The sequence below is a fragment of the Adiantum capillus-veneris genome, chromosome 27 (genome assembly GCF_014529385.1).
Source record: "Adiantum capillus-veneris isolate H3 chromosome 27, ASM1452938v2, whole genome shotgun sequence".
Classification (NCBI taxonomy): domain Eukaryota; kingdom Viridiplantae; phylum Streptophyta; class Polypodiopsida; order Polypodiales; family Pteridaceae; genus Adiantum; species Adiantum capillus-veneris.
In genome coordinates, this window is record NC_140957.1 from 64,181,830 (window position 1) to 64,187,471 (window position 5,642).

A 5,642-nucleotide genomic window follows, 5' to 3' on the forward strand; every position below is an offset into this window, starting at 1 on the left:
ATATATGCATTTGGTGAGATAGGCACACTAGAGACATGAGATTTCTAAAGAAGCACAAAACGATTGGAGGCAACTAGCAGATATTTGTGACCTTTATGGAGGAGAAATTCCAAAGACCGCACAACATTTGTCGAGCAAACCACAAATCGAGCAAAACCAGCCAATCAAAGAGGATAGCATGCATAACATTGCCAACTCTTGGTACATTTTGACAATACTTAATTTCATGTGAGATTTCATAAATTTAGTAAAAATTATAACTTTAATTGGCTAGATTCTAAATCACACCCTAACAACCGCTTCAAAGCATTCTCAAGTACACTCTTACATTGGGTACTCAAACACTACTTCCTAACTAGTGCGTTGTTTATAAACTACATTGAATCTTTCCAACTTGTACTTAGCATTGCCATTTCCTCTAGATCTAAAAACATACACATAATTCTTGAACCATCCAAATGAAAGCTAATGCACTTTTAACAATCTCCATTGGTACAACAAATGTTTGAGAATAGCCTCATCAACAACTGCTAGTGTTGGACTACGAGTCCTTTCTTTGGAGGACTAAAAATACATCTAGTATCAATCATAATAACATCCTTCCCAACTCCAAAATAGATGCTCTTGAAGTCTTTGCAGAGCCTATAAGGCACATGGATGATAACAGCCTTTTGGCTTCTTGAAATATCACCTTGCACCTGCAAGCAATTTTAAGAGGCAAGATGGGAGCACCAAAGGAAGGTGGTGGAAGGATCAAGGGATGGCATGGGAAAGGCATTTGAGGACCTCAAGGACGTCCGCAACATTTGCGTAGGTGTTTGACAGCAAAGCATTGCCAACATTTGGCTTCGGCTACTACGCATGAAGGAGGAGGAGGCGGAGGAAGTGATAGTTGCTAGGGGGACGAGGAAGAGTGCTAACACCCACTAGGAAAATCTGTACACCATCTAGTAGAGATGGAGGTGATCATGATGTAGATGTGTCATATCTCTTAACATTTTATAATGTGCTCATGAGTATTGGTATAAAGGTGAGCGAGAGTGCTGCGAGACCTCTTGCTCAATTTTCTAGGGGTGAATGGTAACCTTACATAATGTAACTTGATCGCCTCTAGGCCTCCGCTTGACTCTTCATGCATATTGTCTCTCTCTACTTCTCTCCCTTCTGTGCAAGGTCCACTAGAAAGCAAAGTTACAAGATTGGGCTATGGTCACACTAGGCTTAGTTATCATTAATCTTGGCATATAACTAAGACTCATTCATGGTCATGAGAGGGAATGGAAGGGGTAAAGTAGAACTATGATGCCTGATGCTTCGTAACTATGCCAATTTTGGCATAGTTGCAACTGAGTAACCTATTAGGAGCATTCAATGATTGGAAAAAAAAAACTCAAAAATTTTAAAAAGTTGCTCGCCCAAAAGATGAATTCAATCATGCCACGTGTTGCGTGATGATGGCCCCTAGTTGTCGATAGTTTGCTCCCTCCCAAGATCGACAACCTACTATCAATCGACAATATCCATCCCCACTCATAGCAAGCCTCCGTTGCCGATCGTCCAATATCCATCCCCCACTCGTAGTGAACCGCCAGTTGTAGGTCGTCACCACTAACAATGTCCCAAGTAACCATGCAAAGGACTTTTGCTACCCTCCATTAATGAGGAAAGGCTTAGTAATGCATAGTTATCTCAATTGATAAGTATGCCTAGCATGACCATAGCGTTATATATGTAATCTTTTGAGAAGCCATGACCCCTCAAATCAGTCCGGGGTGACGCTGATTGATTTGGGGGGTTTTTTAAAAACAATTTTGAGCAAGTAGTATGTCCCTACGATTTTGGAAAAGGAAATTGGAGGAGAATCTTGGGAGATCCGCACGCTAAACTGCATGTAGAACTCTCTCTCTCTCTCTCTCTCTCTCTCTCTCTCTCTCTCTATGCAAGGGGTCTGTCTTTCTTCGTAGGGCTCTGCACGCTGAGGTCATGTGTAGCAGTGGGGTGGAGATGGGCTGTGATGGGCAGGGCTTGGCATGGTCAAGTTCGATCTCATGGGATTACCATTGCATAACCAAGCTGCCCAACAGGCGCAGAGGTGCAAATAGTTGGCCGTGCAGGAGCACACACATGAGACAAAGGGCTTCAACCTAGAAATTGTGGGGTGCAACAGGGTTGGGCAACACAGGGCAGATTGAGAACAAGGGCAACGCAACGCACGATAGATAGAGGGCAATGGCAAGTGTAGGGAAAGAGCAGTTCGAGGGAGACAAAGATCACACCAACGCAGGTCGAGGGAGACAAAGATCACACCAACGCACGCCAGCGGAGCAGTGGTAGAAGAAAAGTGAGGGGAAGAGAATTATTAGATTTTTTAAAGAGTGAGCCAGTCTGTCCCAAGTATATATGTCCCAAATATATGGCAAATTCTTTTTATTGTTGTTTTGAACAGAATCGAGGGCGATCTTAGTGCAAGCATCAGAGACTCTCTGCAATTGTAGCCTGCGTGCGTCTCTCTCTCTCTCTCTCTCTCTCTCTCTCTCTCTCTCTCTCTCTCTCTCACACACACACACACACACATCGATATTACCCCCATGCATGGACCCACAAAAAACAGAGGGTGTTGCACTTCTGGCTGGCGTTGGCCTCGCTATCTCTGGTCTTGCAAAGCTCTCTCTCTCTCTCTCTCTCTCTCTCTCTACACACACATATACACACACACACACACACACACACAAAGCTTGCACCTAATTAGAGTTGAAGAAACGGGGGGGACCCTCCATATGCATGCAGATGCAGGTGAAGAAGAACCGTGCTCTCTCTCTCTCTCTCTCTCTCTCTCTCTCTCTCTCTTTATTGAGAAAAAGAGGTTATTCGCTTCCATTGCAGCTAGTCAAGAAATGCGCATACCCCTCCCATTGTAGGAGCGCCATGCTCTCTGAGCGACAAATCACAGAGATGTTGTGCGGCTGTTACTGGACAGAAGCACTAGCAGTGTTCGGGAAAAATGTGTGTCAGCATAATATCGTGCCGTTTTCGATTTCAAAAATGCCGCAAAAGGAGAAATTTTGCCCTAGCATAGAGAAAAATAGTGTAAAAACAGAAAAAATAACCTAACTTTTAAAAAATTTCTCTTGGCAAATTCAAAAAAAAGGAAATTTGTATGGTTAAAAAAATGGTTTTTCTCGACCATCATCGCAAAGAGCAGAGGCAGAGAGAGAGAGAGAGAGAGAGAGAGAGAGAGAGAGAGAGTGCATGCGGCTTGCCAGGGGCTGGCCTTGCACAGTGCACCCCTCGTCTAGCTGACGCAATGCACACTGTGCAAAAAAATCCACCGCCCTCTCGTTTGGCCCACGTGCCATGTTCTTTGAAGGTGAGAAAATCTCAACCTTTTTTAAACAATAGTGTAAGTTGATGTAAAAACCTTCAAATTTAGTCAATTACCTCTCTTGTTTCTCATACGTAGATTTGCCAAGTTTCTGAAAAAAGTATTTTTTTTAAGCATTGGTGCCATGTCCAGTGGTGCCCATGTCTCTAGAAGACAGAGCATCACCTAATATTCAACCTCAAGTCAATATCCACTTTTGCTATTCCACTCACTTTTTGCTCTAGAAGACAAAGCATCTCTTAAGATTCTCATTAATCGACCTCAATCCAAAATGCACTCTCCACCTTTCACCATGTCCTACTAAATTGACACAAAGCTAGCATCTATCTTGTGATCCCCCCGCCTCCCCCTTCCCCGTTGCTCATCTCCACATCTGCTATTGAAGCAGCTCTCCTCCCCCCAGGTTTGTCCTACGTACAACATTTGCTATATATCAAGCAAGACAGAGATAGCACTGCTCACTTCATGAGATGGTGGGACAAAGACCACCCAATACACATCACGATGTCATCCGTCCCCCCTCTCGATGTCTGTTAGTGCAACGGATAGTGATTATTTCGTTGCTACTCTCATTATCAACCACACAATGGATTTGTCAAGTGCGACATGTAAACCGCCTCTTCTGTCGTCTACAAACCTGAGAGAGAGAGAGAGAGAGAGAGAGAGAGAGAGAGAGAGAGAGAGAGAGAGAGTACAACAATAAGAAGAGTTGACATAGACCAAGACCCAATATCTTCCCACATGTGAAAGACCAAGGTAGGTGGACACGTCTAAATACCTCTAGAATTTGTGAACGAGTTTCCCGAGCAAGGATGGAAAGTTTAGTTTCACGAGAGGAAATGGAAGAGGTAAAGTAGAACTATGCTCGCCCAATGGTCGCATGCTCATTCATACAGGGGTCTTGCTCTTGTTTTTTACTCGCTCGAGAAACCTTGCTCGGTTAATGGTAAGACTCGAATGGAGGAGTTTACATTAAGCAAAGGATGCACTTCATTTTTTGAGTTCTCACAGAGTTGTTATGATGTTCACATCCAAGAAGAGCCTAATTGCATATGTCCTGATTTTTTATAATAACTATTTTGTTAGTGTTGTTTATGTAATCTTTTTGGATATGGTAATTATTGCCCTTTTGATAGGTCCACCACCTACGCTTTGGTCATTGGCCACCCACAACATTACCTTGAATTTAGCTTCAAAAATTTATTTGTTAGGACTATCACAAGAGCATGATAGTTCTGTTTTGAGGTTGGCCCTCGTATTAGTGCCCTTTATGTAATCTTTTTGGATATTGTATTAGTTGTTAGTAGGTTTCCGTACACTATGGCATTATGCAACTTTGTCCACTATCCACTTCATCTTCACTCATACGTCCATTTCTTAGTAAGTGTTAGTTGTTGTGACTCAACCTAAATATCAATGTATAACTTTGACAAAAATATAGGAGTGGCAAAATACTCAAAAAAAAAAAAAAAAACAGTTTCCATTGCAAAAGCACGGAAACAAAAGCTCACAAATAAAATGCACTCTTATGCTAGCAGCTTGTTGAGAATCATGCAATCTCTAACCAACTCACATGGATGACTTCATATACATATAGTTGAAAGCCATGGAGTGTTCGTACAGTAGAAACATACAATCTTTCCTCTTGAGGTTGTGCATGGACAATCTCTTTAGAGCCATATGCCCCATTCTTGGCTAATTACTCTACGGATAGTACCTTGTTTGTTTGGTGCCAAAAAACTTGAGTTGATCCTCAATGTCTTTTATAATTATTCTTTTGACTTGTTTGAAAGTCTGTAGGAGCCAGTAAACTAATATCACCAAGCTCCTTCACACTCAATATGATAGATCATGTCTTGACTTTTTGGTGGCTTGCGTAGCATAAGCTCCACAAAAAAGTAATTTTCGCACTAAAGGTGTGCACTTGACTTCTAAGTGATGTGAGCAAGATGACATGTAAAGGAAATTGTGAGTAAGAATAGCACCTTGCGGTGGTAGATGGTGGGGGGTTCACAATAAAAAGCTTTGTCGGATTCATAAAGGCCTTCAATTCAACCAAAATGAGGGATTATTCTCCAATTCATGTGAATTCTTTGATTACATTTACCTCCAATGTTTGAGAAAAATCATTTTCATAACCATACACAATTCCTTTTCATGCTTTTTTAAAGAGGAAATTTTAGAATTTTGAGCTATCATCTCACTGTTATACTATTGTCCTTGAATTTCAAGCAACACATTTCTTAAATTTGAGCTAATT